The sequence below is a fragment of the Globicephala melas genome, chromosome 9 (genome assembly GCF_963455315.2).
Source record: "Globicephala melas chromosome 9, mGloMel1.2, whole genome shotgun sequence".
NCBI lineage: Eukaryota > Metazoa > Chordata > Mammalia > Artiodactyla > Delphinidae > Globicephala > Globicephala melas.
The window spans coordinates 34,870,536-34,890,529 of NC_083322.1; the positions used below are offsets into that span (position 1 = coordinate 34,870,536).

The 19,994-nt window shown below is 36.1% G+C and overlaps 1 protein-coding gene across 3 annotated transcripts in view; it reads right to left on the minus strand.

The window, feature by feature from the left end:
- FOXP2 (forkhead box P2) overlaps positions 1-19,994 on the minus strand; it is a 528,540-nt gene that overhangs the window by 346,043 nt on the left and 162,503 nt on the right. For all 3 annotated transcript variants that reach the window (XM_060305385.1, XM_060305387.1, XM_060305386.1), the window contains exon 3: positions 19,551-19,641. The gene's annotated coding sequence lies outside the window, so the exon portion shown is untranslated. The remainder of the gene's footprint in view (positions 1-19,550; positions 19,642-19,994) is intronic.

Sequence of the window (19,994 nt, forward strand, 5' to 3'; positions counted from 1 at the left end):
CTGTTAAACACCCAGGAAATTGCCTATAAAATTCCCAGAGGGGAAATTTGGACAATTATACCTCTTGGAGTTTGGGAAAAAAGCCACTACAAAACAGGGACGATAATCTGGATTAATTTTGTTTAGTATTATGAACTCAAAGTATATGTACACTGCTGACAAAGATACTGTCAGATTTTTGTGGCAACTATTAGGATGCTTAATAATGCTTATTATTTTGTCAACACTTTTTTTTTTCCTTCCAGGAGTAAGCAGTAATGCATGAGAGAAGTTAAACAAGTAGTCATCTACATAATCACTGCACATAGAACACAAAGAGCATCTTGACTTTATTCATTTTCCTAATTGTTGTAGTGGAAAATTGAAGCCAAGCCTCACAGAACACACAGCTGTTGATAATAATGGGGCAGATAGCACATTATTAATAAAATCATTCTCCTGATTTGATAGACATACCTTATCAATTGCCAACACAACCTCTTTCCAAATTTACAATGTGATCGCCTATTTATTCCTTTCTTCAGGAAGTGCTTATTAAGTACTTCCTATGTACCAGCACTAAACTAGGTACCAGGGATACAAAGATGAATAAGAAATAGCTCCCAGCCTTTGCATTTAGTCAAAGGGTCACAGTCATCTTATACAAAGCTATATCTAGTTTTATAAAACAATATCATAGGCTTGCACATCCAATTGGACTATGAGAAAACTGCCTAGAACTGATTGCTCAGGTGGTTCAGCACTGCTGGTCTATGGTCCACACCTTCCCCATGCTGTCTGAAAGAAACCAAGAAGCACTAAGGTGGGACCTGACAGGTCTCTCCAATCAAATGGAAATGGTATATTCAATAGCCAGCTAGCCTGGTCCTAACTATATCTCAATTTTATATAAACAAGTGGCAGCTACTCCTTTGGGGGAAACTATCTCCCCAACCTTCTACCCAAAGTAAAGCTGCTATCTAAATGAGTCCCTCAATTCACAGAGCTTCCTCTAAATGCACTGACTTGTTCCACTGATACTTTGGCTAAGTAGAAACCTGATGATGTTCCTTATGCTACAGCTGCTCAATCACTCTGCTCAGTGGGCAGGACTCAAGGCCGTCCTTCTAAACCCGACCAAAACTCCCCTTGATGAGCCATGCTACATTTTTTTCTAATTCTTGGACTGTTGCCAAATGACCCAACTGTATGGTCTGCCACCTGAAAGACCACAGGTTGGTAGATTAAAGACACCTACCTCTAGGGCTTCAAACTCCGGGGAAAAGAATTGTGGCTGCTGATCAGATAGTCTGGGTTATTCCTATAGAGGCCCCCAATAAGAACCTGTTCTCTGAAGAGATCAACTGGAATCAAGACGCTGATCAATCCTGCACCAGCCAGATTACCACCATTGCCACCTGGATCCATCATCACACCAGGCACGGCACTGCATCCACCATCATAAACTGAACACACAATGAAGGACTCCATGTTTCCGATGCAGAAGTTACCACTTCATGCCAGACTTTCAACACGGGCCGAAAGTTTGCCCATTGGTGTGGTGGTACAGGAGACCACGTTTCACTTGGTGTTTGTCAAGAACTGTGAAGGGCCTAACATGAAAACTAAAAGGTTAGCCAGTTTCCTGAGCTCCAATGTCCACCAAGTGATGCAAAGAGGGCCAAGTGACAACTGCATACACAGTGGTTCCTGTATAGGAGAAGATCACTAAGCTCAGGGAACCTGGCTATTTTATAATGGGAAATAAGCTTATCCCATGTGTATCCCAGGGATACACTGTCTGTTGGTACTTCACTGCTGTTGACACTTGCAGAATACAGTGGCACTGTTTCACTCCAACCTCAGCCAACTGATTAGGCTGATTAGTATACCTTCCAGGTGGCAACCCAGTTACGAGGGGAGCAAGAGAATCCCAAGTTAATTGTAGGTCAGTCTCCTGCAGGCTATAGTTGGATTAACATGGCCCTAGGTATAAATATAATGGCCACTGGGTTGAATATACTATTCACTCAGCTTCTTAGAGCAGCCCGCCCATCAGGGCACCGGGGAAGGAACACTTTAGATCCCTGGAGGTGGGAAAGGGGAGGAAAAATTAATGCCCCTTGATCCTTAAGCATTAGTTAAACCTTCCTGATATGAATTCATGTTTCTCCTGATGCCCACTTGCCTTGACTTATAGAGTGTACGGCAACCAAAGCCACAGCTAGTCAGCGACCCTGCCCATGTGACTGAATCAAACTAATCCAGACAAAGCTTAGCAATACATCTCAAAAAGGAGGAACAGGACCCTTTCAGTCACATGTTTTTATGTGAGGGAGAATGGGCCATAGAAATATTTCTCCATTGGCCCTATTTCCCCCTGTAATAACTGGCAATGACACCAAAGATCAGAATGTCAGTCTAAACTCCCTTGTGTGGGTCATACTGGGTAATTGACTGGCCTTACACTTATCTTGGCTGATTAAAATAAGACCTACTAGTCTTTCTTGGTGTTTATTCAAAATTGGCTGAGTCCAGGGCTCTGGGGGCACAAATAAGATCAATAGTGCGGGTTGTCCTTATCCTGCTGCTTAGAATCATATTAATAGTAGCTTTAGTTACATGTTTTATGAGACACGTTGAATGGTTTGATCTCAACCTCTGTCAGGTTAATCAGAGTGGCCAGCAAGGTAGCCAACTCATAAAAACTCACCAAAAGCCAAGACAGTGTATGTGGTAAGTAAAATAATGCCCTCCTCCAAAAGTTGTCCACGTCTTAACCCCTGGAACCTGTTACATTATATTACAAAGGGGAATTAAGGTTATAGATGAAATTAAGGTTACTAATCAGCTGACCTTAAAATAGGGAGATTATCCTGGATTATATTGTAATCAGATAATCCTTAAATGTGAAAGAAAGAGGCAGATGAGGCAATGTCAGAATTTTGTGACATGAGAAAGACTCAACCACCCACTGCTGGCTTTGAAGATGGAAAAGGCCCAAGAGCTAAGGAATGTAATAGCTTTTAGAAGCTGGAAAAGGCTAGAAAACAAGATTCTCCCCCTGAGCTTCCAGAAAGGAACACAGCCCTGCTGATAACTTGATTTTAGCCCAGCGAGATCCATTTCATACTGCTGACATCCAGAACTATAAGATAATAAATTTGTGTTGTCTTAAGCCACAAAGTTTGTGGTAATTTGTGAGAGTAATGATAAGACACTAACAGAAAGTAGGGTTCAGGGGTGGGAAAGACATTCCTCCACGAGCATCTTGCCCTCCTACAGCTCTTACAGAGGCACCAAGAATGCAAGACCCTATCCTGCCTTCACCTGGTCAGTTGCTCAGTGTTGTGTTTACAGTGAGGAACCTGGAGGGATGATGTATTAAATCTCAGGCTTGTTTACTGCTTTCTATAAATGTGGCAGATTTCCATAACTCAGTGTTCCTTACTTGTAACATATATGCACTATGTGCATAACATCTGTCTGGGCCCTATTGGCCTGCAGCACTTGGGAACAAGGGGAACCAATGCAAACATGCTGACTGATGTGCACGCTGCTTGCTGTGCTGTAACTAACACTTTCCTTTGTCTCTGATCCAGGAGTTTCATGTCTTCTGCCAGCATCCATGAAACAGCAATAGATTAATTTATTAGATTGAAAGCAGGATGAAATCTAATACCAGACCTGACACTCTGTGGCTAATCTAACAGAACACTGAGCATCCCATACTTTAATATGTAAATTTCATTCTCCAAATCGCCACAGATTAGGGGTATAGAGAAAAGCGATACAGCATTTTAAAATTCCGATAGCTGTTTTACTACTCTCCCCTTCTACCCAAGGAGCAGTATGTATAAGTGGGTAAGAGCCACTTACAAGTTCTTCTATTTATTAGCTGTGTGACCTTGGGTAAGTTATATAACTCATCTGTCAGAATGGGAATAGCAATAGCTACCTCACAAGGCTGCTGAGATACTAAATGAGTTAATACATGTGAACTGATTAGAAGGGGCTGGCACACAGTAGCACTCAATGAATTTTAAATGTTTTTATTACTAACTGCACTTCAGTGGGAATTGATCAGGACTGGTGAGCATCTAAGGGGTGGGAAAGAAGGAACAACTGCCCTTCTGGTCCCAAACCTCTCACTATAACAATTCCTTCATAACAAATAAGGACTGCACGTAATATAAAATAATGCTTTTATATGAGTTATTTAAGGGGAAGGTATAGAATATTGAGAATTGCATTTTAAATGGAAGTCATTCAAGATAAATCTCAAAAGCAGAATTTATTCAAGAAATCTGCCTCTGTATTTCTGTTATGTAGTTTTCAGTGCATTTGAGTAAAAGAAATCTGATTAACACTATAATTTAATTTAGTTAAAGGAGCTGTAATACTCTAAAACTATTGTTATAAGGAGATTTATTCACAGAAGTAAATAAAAAAGTATGAAGCTGATAAAATGACTACATAAGCCATTTTACAAGAGGGATATATTTTTCCTTCTTTTCAATGAATGTTTAAAGCTCTCCTTCAAGCTCTTGGTAAATCTATTGATCTGTGAAACACAGTGCACTCCAGGGAGGCAATTCAGTTGACATTATATATCAAATGATGAGATGAATAATGATCATACCATTTGGTAATTAAACGTCTTACAAACCTTTTAACTGATTGAACGTCAAAAAAGTCAAATGAGGTCAAACATATTGTATTTTTTCATTCTCATATTAATGATATAAACAATAATGTTAAAAGATATACAGAATAAGAGGGCATAACAAAAATTACATTAAAATATTTCAAGATAAAATTTATATGGGGTATCTAGCTTACTATTGACTATATATGTATTGTGTCTTCTTTTTAGCTTGCAGAATTGTTTTCTGTTCTTAAATGTTTTGCTTTTAAAGTCATTACTGAAACATTCCAAACCACTTCTTTAGATGTGCAAAGGAGAACATGTGGGAAATGTTAACTATAATCAGTAAAGACAAAGTATCACTGAGAGAACATGGATTTTAGAGAAAGAATAGAAATCCTCTGAATCTCAAATTACAAGATTTTCATGTACAAACTCTATTTTAAACATAACAAGAAAGGGTACTTTCAAGAAAATTTGCACATTTTATTTATTCTCCAGTCCAACATTGAGCCCCGCCGAAAAAGACACACACACTATCCTCCCAGTGGTTGATTACTGAAGAGTTAAAGATGTAAAAATTAGAAACCCATATTAATTAAAGACCTGTAGAAGCTAAAGTGTTTGTTAAAGGCTAATTTCTGTCATGAATACTAGGTCACTTACATTACAGTATCATTAACCAACAATCCCATAGTGAGAGATTTTAAAAATTTAAAGTAGACCCATATGCCTCTTTGTTAACATACAAACTAAAATGTAGCTATTCACTGTATCTAGTTACATTTACCTAATAAAGTTATCTAATTACAATTGCATTTAAAGTACTTCTGTTTAATATCCAGCACCATATTTATTTTGATAACTTTAAAATTGTTAAGCAGAGTTTTATTAAGGTATTCAATACATTTATGATAAAAGCTATAGCTCTTGGAGAAAAGGGAACCCTCCTACACTGCTGGTGGGAATGTAAATTGATATAGCCACTATGGAGAACAGTATGGAGGTTCCTTGAAAAACTAAAAATAAAGCTACCATCTGATCCAGCAATCCCACTCCTGGGCATATATCCCAAGAAAACCATAACTCAAAAAGATACATGTACCCCAATGTTCATTGTAGCATTATTTACAATAGCCAAGACACAGAAGCAACCTAAATGTCCATTGACAAAGGAATGGATAAAGAAGATGTGGTACATACATACAATGGAATATTACTCAGCCATAAAAAAGAATGAAATAATGCCATTTGCAGCAACATGGATGGACCTACAGATTGTCGTACTGAGTGAACTAAGTCAAACAGAGAAAGACAAATATCATATGATATCACTTACATGTGGAATCTAATAAAATGGTACAAATGAACCTATTTACAAAACAAATAAAGTCACAGATATAGAAGACAAACTTATGGTTACCAAGGGGGAAAGGGGGTGGGAAGGGATAAATTGGGAGATTGGGATTGACATATACACACTACTATATATAAAATAGGTAACTAATAAGAACCTACTGCATAGCACAGGGAACTCTACTCAATACTCTGTAATGACCTATAAGGGAATAGAATCTAAAAAAAGTGAATATATGTATGTGTATAATTGATTCACTTTGCTATACAGCAGAAACTAACACAACATTGTAAATCAAGTATACTCCAATAAAAATTAATTTAAAAAAAGAAATATTACAAAGGGTAAAAAGACTTAACATGGAAAGATCTCACAAAAATTCATAAAAATACTATGGTTTCAAAATATAAATAAAAGTATGTACAACTAAAAATAAGAAATGCTTATTTGACACAAAAAAGCTGTAGCTCTAAAATACAAAATAAATAATTGAATAAAATACTGTATGCTTTCCTCATTCTTATAGCATCAATCTATTTATGCCATCAATGTTCTACTTTTACATGCTTTAATTAAAATTAGCTTATATTGTAAGTTATTGATCATAATGGTTCATAAAGTTTTCAACTGTTCAACATGGGCAGTTAAGAAACTAAATAATTTGTCCAAAATTTTGAGATGAAAAGTATACTTTCAAAAAGATAGAGAGATACTAGTTTCAGATTTCTAAGACATACAACAAATAGGAAAGGGTGCCCAGATTAAGGAAACATAAAAGAAAGGTAAAAAAATGATCCAAAAGAAGAGAGAGAAGGGCGGCACATGGGATCCTCCCGGACCGGGGCACGAACCCGCGTCCCCTGCATCGGCAGGCGGACTCCCAACCACTGCGCCACCAGGGAAGCCCCAGGGAATACATTTCTACCATCAAAATTTTGTACATTGTGACTGTAAAAACGTATATTGTCATTTCTCTGAATGATTCACATTTGCATATGTGCAAATGTGTGCTCTACCAACCACTGTAACAACATGGAAATTCCTAAAGAGCATTTAAATTAGCTAACAAAGATCAAAATATGAAATAATGTGCCAAAGAGCAGTCAATAAATATGTTAAGTAATCATGATGGTAATTGAAATCCACAGTTACAATTCACTAAGAGTAAGTTATGGATCAACTTCTGCTAATCACCAGCCTCAGAAGCTTACCTCTGCTTTCTATCACACAATTCACAAAAGCTTAACTTCTCAAATATTGCCATTTGGTGATGAGTGATACTTCCACCCTTTTAATTACCTTCCATGAGCTGACTAAAAAATCAGGCAGATGCCCACAGAGAATTACACAAATGCCAAGTGCTAGAGATCAGGGAAAATACCCATCCTTTGGGATGTTGATCAGAACTTGAGATGCAATGGACTCATCTACGAGGTAAGTCCTTCTGCACAAACACTCTTAGAGGGTTTCTCCAAGATAGGCTGACAAAAATAAGATGACTTTATTTTACAGAACTACAAAAGGTGATACTTAGAAGAGATCATAGAAGTCTAGTGCAGAATGCCTTTTTAGAAATCATTTTTCACCCATAAATCATAGATCTGAACTTCAGACAGATAAGCAGGCTGTTTAAGTTCATAAATAGCAGCAGAGACAAAGAACAAGTCGGATCTCTCAACGCTGAAACCAGAGCTGCCCAGCAGGGACCATATTGCTTTCTAAGGAGAGTTTTGGAAATTTGTGGGGGAACAAATTTTTCGTTGGAACAATTTGAGACATTGCTATCAAGTGTGGACAGGGGTTTTGTTAGTCATCCTGCAATAATGAAGAATGCTATTGTATCTTGCGAGACTTTCTAAAAGTTCATAGAAATTAAAAACTTGTGACTAGATCTAATCTTATTTCATATATATAGTCTAAAATATTTTTCGTGTTTTTAATATATACTCAGCCAGGATACTGTATATCAAGGTAATATTTATTTTCTTCAGAACTTGTCTAATTTTTATCATTTTGGGAAACAGCACTAATAATGGCTCATGTATCACTATATTTTTAGCTGTCATATTTATAGTTAGTCTATAAGTAGGGCATTATATGATTACTTCATAAGATCTTCTAATTTAGTCATGCCGAATAATTTACATTTTATACTACATTGGTTTTTAAAAATTATATATCAACATATCTAAGAATTTCATTTCATATTAATAAAGGGAAAATACAAAATATTTGCTATAAACAGTGGACTTATGTCTCATGGGGCTAAGAAACACTGGGCCTAGTCATTTCCTCTTAGGATTAATTCTAAATTAGCTTACACAGTGGAAAGAGGTGTATTTCAGGTTTTACAAATGACAGTTCTACAAGATAAGTCACTGAGTAGTTAACATCTAGGTTTTTTTGTAGAAGTGTACAGGTATCAAGGAAAAAAGTCTTGTAAAATTCCAATTTCTAAAGGCTCTGGAGCCATGTGCTTCACAATATCATTGTCTTTAAAGGTGTTAAAATCCTGAGCAAAAATACAAACAAGGGTATGTTAAATCTCTATTACTCAGAACTGTTGAGCAATGGGACACCTGGCTAATGGTATATAGCAGAAAATTATGCATTCATTAGAGAACTGCAACTGGTTGAGAAGTTTAAAATTGTTTTTCTATTTTAAGGTTTTTTTCTTATTTCAAGAAAAAATACATGCTCAATGAACAAAGTTTAAAACATACAAAAAAGTATAAATGAGAAAATGAAAATCTTATAACTAACTCCCGGAAATAACCACTGATAATATTTTGGGCTGTGTATATATATATGTACTATATAGAATATATACATATTTCTAGTAATTTTCCTGTGAAAAATTAAGGAGTTTAAGCAAAACTTACATGCTATTGAAACAGTGTTTTGTAACTTGCATTACTGACTTACCTAAATATTCTAGGTTATTCTGCTGTTTATTTATGCTATAATTTATTTAACCAGTTTCCTTTCCCATGGTTACTTAGGATGATTCCTCATCTGTGATGTGAGAAAACATAAGAATCTATATATCTAATCACCTAATTCATAATAGGACAACAATAAGTTGAACCAGAGAAGCAGCTATCTTCAGATGAGAAAAAAAAGGTAGTTTAAATCTCTTTTCCACTCCCTTCAAAATCCCACCAAAAGTGAAGTGTTACCTGTGTGTGCATGTGTATGTGTGTGTGTGGGGGGGGGGGGGTGTTTGCAGGGATAGATTCTAGAAAAATTGGAATAAGCCTTACTGTAAGAAAACTCCCCAGAAACTAGGAACATTTCTGTGCCAACCTAGAAGTGTAAATGGCTACTGTGTAATCCTTTGATTTTCTTAAATTATTTTTAGAAGACAAAAGACATAGAAACCACTTTTCTATTATTTTAATAACCTTTCTGAACTCTTGGGAGATAAACTTCCATCCCTGTTTTTCCCCTTACGCTCCTTAGTCCTCTTGCCTAAGCCCACCCTGTATTATGCAAATAGATTCCTATAGAGTGAAAGTCCGGTTAGGGTCCAACTCCTCAAATAATGATTAAAATGAGTATATCAGAATATTTACAGCTTCAAGTAACGAAAAACTAAACAATAAAGGATTAAGTAGAATAGAAAGTTACTATCGCACTTGGTCAAGAGGTAAAAAGGGCTCCAGATATAGTAAATTAATTAATCAAATATCAAATGCATTTATTTATATAAGTTTAATGAAGTTATCTAACATTATTTAATATTTTAATTTAATAATATAATATAAATCAAAAATTCTTGGCAAAAAAAAAAAAATTCTTGGCTAGGGAATAGAATTATCATAATTGGCCTAAACTAGTCAGTATCCACACATTGGAACTGGGGATAGGGTCAGTTTCCCATGAAGTATATGCTATGCGGAGTAATGACGTATATCTCAACAACATCAGGGTTCTGGTAACAGAGAAAGGATGTTCAAGCAACAACCAGTAGTGTCTACTTCAAGCAAAGTGACTATACGTCTTCACCTAAGACAACTCCAAGGCACACCTGTTGTCTAGGGTAACTAATAATATTAATAATAATAATTCTCTCAAAAATGTCCTGGATGATGTATAATACAGCTGTCTAGCTACTAGTTGTATATTTTTAAGATTTCAGAATTAACTTCTAACGTATCTTTGTTACAATTATAAAGGAAAATTGCTAAACCTACAGTGAAAATAAAAATAAGGTTTCAGGATGCATAGTCAGCCTAATAAAATTTTAGAGTAATTATGAAGCAATCCCTTTATATTGACTGAGACACTCATTACAACTCATTCTCACCAACTTCTTAAACAGATTTTATGGATTCTTACTAATATTTTCATACCTTAGTCCATGTTTTTCCATTTGAAAGAAGTGCTTTATTTAAAAATATATTCTATAATTCAGAAGTTAACTCATTTGGATTGTGCTAGCCTCCAAGCATTTAATATACAGAACTATAAACTGCATCGGGCTTCCCTGGTGGCGCAGTGGTTGAGAGTCCGCCTGCCGATGCAGGGGACCCGGGTTCGTGCCCCGGTCCGGGAGGATCCCACATACTGCGGAGAGGCTAGGCCCATGAGCCATGGCCGCTGAGTCTGCGCGTCTGGAGCCTGTGCTCCGCAACGGCAGAGGCCACAACAGTGAGAGGCCCGCGTACCGGAAAAAACAAAAAAGAAAAAAAAAACAAAAAAAAAACTGCATCATAAACCTCTTTATGCTTAAATACACACTGCGTTTTGGGCCATAAGTAAGAACCACAAGAGAAGAAGGGCTATTCAACAGTCCTGGGCAACAGAGCATTAAAGGGCTTTGGACCTAGTCTGCCTTAGCTCATATCCTAGTTCTGCCACACATGAACTGTGCAACTCTCTGGGCCCCACTCCTTCCCCTGTAAAATGGGGACAATAACGGTCTCTACCTCAGAAGTATCTAACTCATAGGTTGTGAGAATTAAAAGAGTTAATACTGGTGAATCTTAGAAGAGTACCAGTACTAAATAATTTAAACGTCAGCTATCATCATCATCATCATCATCATCATCATCATCATCATCCCCATCATCATCATGTGGAGCTCAGGCTGCTGTCTGAGGGACCAGATTCTAATGCTAGAAGGACACATACAATCTCAAAACTAGCAATGTAAAGAGACAATAAAGTATTATGAAAAGTAGAATTAAGTGCAAAGGAACAAGAGGTGACCAGAGAGAAAAAAAGTAGGGTATAAAGAAATCAAGGGTAGGATCAGAAACAGACACACTAAATGCACCTCTTTACTACAAGTTCCTCTCATTTTCAGTTTGGCATGTTGCTAAATGTCTAGAATATATTTATAAGGGACTAAGGCTTCTCAGAGCCTCAGTGTAATGCTCTCCTCATTTCAAGAAAACTTCTTTACACATGATTTTCTGAAGGCAAGTTCACAATGAAAACCAAAATGTCAAAGCAGATAAATGGTTTGAGTCCAGAGTAAATGAGATGCAGTTCTGGAGAGAGGAATGAACTTTAACATTACTGGTTAATCAGAGAGAAGTATGTACAGACTAGAACAATGAAGAAAACAAATATAAAATGTAAGGGCACTAGAACACTAGGAATATAAAATTATTTAATAAATATTGGGTAGCTGATTATACTTATAGCCTTGCTACATGAGGAAAACTGAAATGTAGTAACGTCTCTTTGAGTTCACTCACAAGAGAACATGAAGCATGTTTATTCCATTCAGGCTTGCATGCTCTCAGAGTCACCCTGAACCTTACTGAACCCTATGGAGGAAAAAGGGTCACATTTATGGTTAAGAATCAAGCAGTTATTAACTGATAATATTACTTAAGAGGTCAAAAAAGAGTGTCAAAGATTTCTTTAAGATGGCTCATTGCTAATATGAGAGTGTCACGTATGCTTTACATCTAACTGATGACAGTTGAAATCATTATGGCATAAATAGTTCATAGTTGTGAGAACTGATAAAACTACTGGGTACCCAGAGACAAGAAAACATGTATTTAATGACTATAACTAAAATTAAGCATGAATCATTACCTGAGAAATAAATGAATAAAATATATTAGCAGATTTTTTTAAAATGAACTAAATATTTAAGAGGGTATAAACTGAAGTTATCTTGAATTTGGAGAAGCCACAAGAGAAATTACAGAAGAAATTATTAACGTGACAGATTCTTTATAACGTGGAAGAGAAATGCTGTCTTTAATTAGCAAGTTCAGAAACTTTTCTAACAAAACCCTTTTATTGATTTTTCTTCTATAAATATTTACTTTTAATCTGACCCAGGCAATCAAATAACAGATCTTCATTTCCCTGCATCAGTCTTTCCACACATTTTCACACAGGTGCTCAGATCCTTGTATTTTACAGATTAAATATGTCAATACATGTTATCATGGCATCATATGCTACTGTCATCAAAATCTCATAGAACTCCAGATGCTAAGGTCACTGTAACTTCTTTATTCCTCCTCAAGATTATTTCAGATGATAATATATACAAAATAAATATTTTAAAATTCTTCATATAAATCTAACACTTGTATTCAAAAAAGAAAAATCACAGGACAGTGTCCAAAAAAGGGTGTTTTCATGTGAACACATATTTTTAATTAATGAATAAAACACTCAAGTTCACTAGCATCTTTTAGTAGACTAAGGTTTACGGTTATTTTCCAACCTTATGAATCTAGAGTGCGCTTTGGCAAATCCATTCGTGTTGTTTATTAAACTCTCTGAGGCTACTGATCCATGCATTTAAGTGTCAGAAAAAGACAAAGAAAAAATCATCACAGTATTGTAGTCTCAAAAGTTCTTATCCATATTACTTTCATGCAGAGGACCCACTGTTTAAGACCAAAAATAAAATGGCAATTGAGACTTATGCTTAACATTTAATTGTATGGACAAGAATGAATATTTAGGCCCAATATAACAAGAATATTTTTCCCTTGATATACTGAACATGAGAAGTATTCACATCTGTTTCACTGCTTTGCCTTCTTCACGGGCTTAAACCTGCCAAATTATTCCATTTGATTTCAGAGAATTCTCATACGGCAATCTATTTTATTTACTTTATCTTCAATAAAATGGTTCAGTGAGCATTAGCAACTCTGAAACACAGGTTTCAATCAGTCTTCAGGCAAAGGCGTCAATCTATATTAGACCTACTGTGCTCTGAGTTGCAGCTAGAAAGTTGGATAAGGCAGAGCAACGGCAAAAATGTGAGCGAGGCCTAATAAAGGCACAGTGAAGAGAAAGAAAGCTCTCCCCAGGCTATCACAAGCATCGCTTACACAATACCAGGTGCTGGGTTCAACACATGAAGAACTCCTTCATAAGGCTGACAGCTAAAAGGAGGCTTCAGACTCTAACTTTATTTTACATGACACCTACTATTACACCAGAGTAATAGTCCTCTGTACTCCAGCAGCCAGTAGTAAAAACTTGAAATGCCAACAGTTAAAAATGAAGTTTCATACTCACCCCTCGGATATTATAGAGGGGGAAAAAAACCTAAAAACACTCAAACTGCATAGCATTTCTTCTGTAACATTTTTACGCCATCACTAATACAACAGTAGTTTCAGTGGACCCTTCCTTACAGATTTGTATGACATTTTAAATATAGCCGCTGGATTAGATTTTAACCACAAAACAGTCAGTACGTTTGAGCAACAACTCATTTTGGAAAATGATATCATTAAAGACTAATTCCAAGAAATGTGGGGCAGTCCTGTTAGATACCGTGAAAATGTCTCCCAAAGTACAGACTTTGTAATAAGTGATGCTGGTTCATATTTGATATGGGCTGTAAAAAGCAGATTATTGTAATGGTGTTCTTCCCAGCAAATAAGACCATTACAAAAGTACTTAATGTTCAGTTGAATTGAAAAGCAGGCCAGTTAAAAATCCATATTTTGCTATTTTGTATAATGGTATCAAAAATTTGACTAGTGGATCACTCCAACCCACAAATTTAAAACAATAAATGTAAACTCTCTTTTTTATAGGAACAAATTTCCATTTTTTTCCTTTTTTTTTAATATAATGCTGTATTTTTGCCCAGGTTCTATCATCACAGTATAATCAATAGGAGGAAAATTTCGAATGACGGTTTAATGTGAATTTATACAAGAATGTTGTTCTATTACTTGCTGATACATACTTCTCAACTCATTTTTCTGGAGACCAAATGTATTCTTCTTCTAATTTTACATTTCAAAGTACAGCACCCCAATTATGTGTACATATATCTAGATGCTTTCGTGTAATGCTATTCCTTACAACTCTATAAGGACATTAAAGGAGAAGAATGGAAAACTAGCATGACAGATTAGTAGAATAGATTCTTGAAACTCAGATTCTGTAAAGGTAAGAGTGTTTTTAACTATTCCAAACAGCTCTTCTGTAAGAAAACCAGTACCAGACCAGCACCCAGACCTACCCAGACCAACCTAGGAAGCATGACTCTCCAACACTAATGTGATCAATGAACAAGAGACTAAAAGTGGCCTCTGCGTATTATAAAATCAGTATTCCAGGTGAAACCTAAACATTTCACATTTTCTTCTCACTTGGCTCACTTTCTTATAAACATGCATGCCTACCCCATTACATTTACTTTAGAGACCACATATTCAGTATACCATTAATCCTTGTATTCCCTGCAAAGTCCAGGCCAGTAATGAAATTAGTGGAAATAATTTTTAGGGGTAATATAATATTAAATGTATTAATTATCTACTGCTACATAACAAATTACCTCCAAATTTAGCAGGTTTTGACAAAAAAATACATTTATTATGTCACATTTTCTGAGGATCAGGAATCCAGGAGAAGTTCGGCTGGGTGGCTTAGGCTCAGGGTTCCTCAAGAAGATGCAGGGTATTGCCAGTTCCTCCATGTCTATTGGCAAGAGGGCATAGATCCTCACCACGTGAACCTCTCCAAGGCAACTAGCCTCCCCCAGAACAGGTCACGAGACTGAGAGTGAGAGACAGAGTGAAAGAAAGAGAGGGAGAAAGGGAAGGAGGGAGGAAGGAAGGGAAGAAGGAAAGGAGAGAGAGAAAAAAAGGGAAGGAGAGAGGGAGGGAAGGAGGAAGGGAGAGAGAGTGAAAGAGAGAAAGAGAGGAAGGGAGGGAAAGAGGGAGGAAGGGAAGGAAAGAGGAAGGAAGAGAGAGAAAGAGAAGGAGAAAGGGGAGGAGGAAGAAAGGGAGGGAAGGAGGAAGGGGGAGAGGAAGGGAGGGAGGGTGGGAGAGAGAGAGCGAGAGAGTGAGGAAGAAACAGAGAGAAACAGAAACAAGTAAGAACACCCGAAACAGATGTCCTAATATCTTGTATAACCCAATCTGAAAAGCAAAATCCCATCACTTGTACCATATTCTATTCTATCAGCAAGAATGAGCAACTCTGGTAAATGTGGGAGGGAAAAATACAGTTGTAAGAAAACTAGGAGAAGAGGATCATTAAGGTCCATTTTAGAGGCTGCCTACCACAGCCCACCCTCTGGACAATAAACATTCACATTCTTCCCATGTGCAATCAGTTCCAAATATGTAAGTTGTACTGGATTCCTAAAGGTCATTTAAGGGTTGATTGAGGTACACTTCAGATTACTGAGTCAGTGTAAGAGTGGATAATTTATAAAGAACATCCTTTGAAATATGATCCTCAAATCAACCACTGTTCTGAATCAAGGAGGTATTTCATATATTTAGAGAATATTTTTTAAGATACTATTTTGTGCAAGGCTACAGGAAATACACACATGATATTATGCAGAAAAAGTCCTGGGTTGCCTAAAAAGGAGGAAAGAACAAGGAAGTATGTAATGGAAGAAGTAGAGATGTAAATGTGCTTTACAGGCATGGAGAAAGGGAAAGAAACAGTAGGGTATGCATTGACAAAGATGTGGGCAAGTGTAAGGCACGTAGTTCAAGGTATGTATCAGTGTTATGGGGAGGAAATGTCGGATACTGGGGTTTTGTCAGATCCTGGAGAGTATTAAATACCAGGGCAGGCTGTTCTAGTCTGGTGGTTAGCCAGCTTAAAATAATGGATCAGTATTAGGCAGGGAGGAATGGCCTGTTAGGATTTATACTGTGAACATAACTGAGAATAAAATTTTACAGTTAGTGACAATATTCCTTTTTTATTAAATCTTACATAATTGTAAAAAACCCTAAAATAATAGGTTAAATGGATTTTAAATTAAGAAATTCAACATGCTGTGGCAGACAGACTCTAGTGTGGTCCCCACATTCATGCCCTGTATAATTCCCTCTCCTTGCATGTAGGCAGGACTGTGACTTGCTTCTAACTAATAGAATATGGCAAAGCTTATGGGATGTTATTTCAATGGTTATGTTAATACATATACACACACATACATATATGGCTCCATTTTGCTAGCATTTAGTAGGAACTCTCCTACTGACTTTAAAGAAGCAAGCAACTATGAGGTGAACTGCATATGGAGCGGGCCACATGGCTGGGAACTGTGGATAACCTCTAGGACCTGAGGATCTCAGTCCTACAAATGCAATGAACTAGATTCGGCCAAAGCCCAGTAAGTTTGGAAGAGGATCCTGAACTCCAAATGAAAATGCAGCCTGGCTAATATTTTGAGTAGCCTTGTAAGATCCTGAACTAAGCCATGCCTGGACTCCTGACCTGTGGAAACTGTTAAGATAATAAATGTATGTCGTTTTAAGCTTTAAAATATGTAACATCTTATATAGCAATCAAAAACTAATACACATGCTAATCAAATCACAGAATGTACATTTACAAATTAGTTCCTTTTTACCATTTCATGGACCAAAGTTAGAATGGTATTCTGGGTATACTGACCAGGTGGCCTGGATAATACAGTCAAACTTTGAGATTAATATAATGGAGAACAAAACCACAGCTAACTTTAAAAAAAAAAAATGCTTACTATGGCCTTCATATGTATTCAAACATTTAGGCCTCAAATCGATTCTATAAAGTAGGTATTACTATCTCTTTTTTCCAGATTCAGAAATTAAGTGTTAGAGAGTTAAATGACTTGTCCAAGGTTTCACATACGGTAGGTTTGTTTTGGAACCATAATTCAAATCTAGGCAATCTGATTTCCAAGCTTACATTCTCAACAGCTACACTCTATAGCCTCTTTGTTTACAGTCTTATTCACTCTGTTTCATTTTGCCAAGAAATGTATGCACACCATGTATTTGAACACTTGCCCAGCCCCTCCTAGGCCAAATCATCTTCCTGTACAGTTCATTTACTTTTCAATAATTTTAAAATTAGAGCAAATATTTTGTCAGGTATGATGCCTAATTTTTAGCAAGTATTTATGAAACTTACAGCAATTTTCTATATGAAACTTACAGCAATTTTCTCTAAGTATATGAATGAAGTTTATTTCTACTCCACTGAAATAACTAAAACTGATCTTTTATTTGGATTTAATATTCTTACAATAGAAACTCTGGAAATAATTGTAAATATCATGAAGTAAAATATACATATACACACTCAACTAACCATTTACCCATATACACAAACACTCTCAGTTGGAAGTTGTGCGAAATATTTTAGTTCCCGTTTCAGAAGTATAACCTAGGTCAGGTTCTGTAACCTCTCTGAGAGGTAAAATGGGTATAATTGTTCGAAAATAGGAAGATTCAACTGAGTATTTACTTTAGGGATTTCTGGGGGAAAGGAACAGAGGAGTGGTAAGGGAAGAAGAAAATTAGTATTTCTTGAAAATGGCTATGTATTTTCATACATACACAATTACGTACCCTTCTGGGAAAAAGACTCTCTATTTTCTAAAAGTCATTTCTTTCATGGTTCCATGATGTTCACTGTCAGGCAACTCTTACTTATAAACCTAAAACCCCCCGGCTATTACTAAAACAAATGTCCTGTTACTACTCAACAAATGAGAATTTAAATATAAAAGGTCTTACAAAGATGAGATATATCAACATAACCATTGTCTAAAGTAAGCATAAATCACTAACTCAGAAAAAAGAAAGATTGAGCATAAGCAGGTATGGGTTCTAATAACACGTAACAGTTCATTATTAGCTATAAGATCACAACAAGCTATACTACTTTTTCCAAGTCATTGAAATTCTTTGTCTTTTAGTTTCTCCACTTACTAAACAATGACTAATAATGTCAACCTTACTTACATCATAAGCAATGCAAGAGTAAAATTAATAAGTTTAATTAAAGAGCAAAATGAAGTAAAAAGTTGCCAAAGTGTTTCAAAAATCTTACATGCTAAATAAATGCGGAATCATTTTGCTTGTATGTCGGACAAAATTATAAAGTTGGTACAAAACAAGAAAAATTCCATAGGCAAAACAGTACCTGAGAAATAATTGACTATACAATTCAAGCACATTGACAAAAATCTCTCAGGGAAGATATGGAGTCTCTATCTAGAGAAAGTTTTAGAAAAGGTTAGAGCAATGCAGTCATCACAGTGAGGATCCTGAGACCTGTCCTATGCTTATGGTGAACCCCTTGATAAAGAATTCTGGTGAGGATCCTGAGACACTTCCTACACTTATGGCGAACCCGCTTGATAAAGAATTCTGGGGTGGAATGGGCAAGAAAAACAAAGAAATCTGAAGAAGTCAGGGCACCAGGGTTCCCCTCTCTTTGGGGGTAAAGACTGGAGAGAAAAATGATGTAAACTCATCAAGAATTTCTTTCAGTTTTCTTTTTATAAGCATATTATTACAGATTTGGCCACCTATAACACACTGCTTGATTGATACCATAGTCAAGAATGACACTGAAAAACTAATTTCACAGAAACTTTATAGAGTAAGAGTGGGAGATAAAGTCTGCATTTCTTGGAAATGCAATTCATGCTGTCTTTGTGGTCCTTATTTTGTACCAAACAATGGATTTAAAGTTATCTAAATTGACATTGTAAATACCAAGGAAAACTACCATTAGATTCAAAGAAGTATAACATTAAAAAGTAAACAAGTGCTTTCTAAACAGCTGACTTGCTAGGTCTCAAAAAGTTTATTTAAGAAAATCAAACTTTCAAGAAAAAATCATGACTAGTATTCTACTCTTTAGTTGCTGACATTTCTAGATCCTCCCAAAAACCTCAATATCACCTGGGCCTTAATAAAATAATATTGAAAACATCAGTATAAAAGGCCAGCAGAATGGTAACAGAAAATACTCCAAACACTTTTCTTGTCTAGTCATTTCCTTTCAGTATTTCAAAACCAGATTCACATTCCGCGTAAATTTGTGTTAATTTTCAAAAACCAAAGTGAGACCAGTTTTAAAAGGAAGAAGGAGCACAGCAAGGCGTGAAACGAAAAACCCAAGAGAAGAGACAGTGGTAAAAACTCCTATTGCCATCCTTGATATGTGTCTACGGTTCACTGACAATTTTTTTAACCTTTGGGCAAAGATATTTAACCCAAAAATTAAAGGACAAAATAAGTATCAGAAAAACAAAAATAAGCACAACGAACGAAAGAGACTTATCACCGAAAGATCACTTACCTATTTCTTCCAGATCTTCCACAAGACTTTCGAGTCAACCTTGATATGGAGCCCTAGGTAAATTCAATCCCAGCATCACATTAGAGTAGCCCTGTTAACAGAGACAAATAATTGTCACTGCTTTGAAAATTAAGTTTGCATTTATGTCCCAATTAGTTCCATGACTTCATAGAACATAAAACACATTCAAGCATAATGCATTCATTGCTTTGTGAATCTTCAAACGCGCATAAAATTACTTTTCTACATTTTAATTTAGAGAACTTTAAATCCATTGTTTGGTACAAGGCAAAGACCGCAGAAGCAGCACTAGATACATTTCTAAGAAATGCAGATTTTACTTCCGACTCTTACATTGATTTGCCAAGTTTAAACTTTTGATGATTAAATTTTGCAATTTATAGAATAAAATCATTTATGTCTCAAGGTTCCCAACTGAAAACA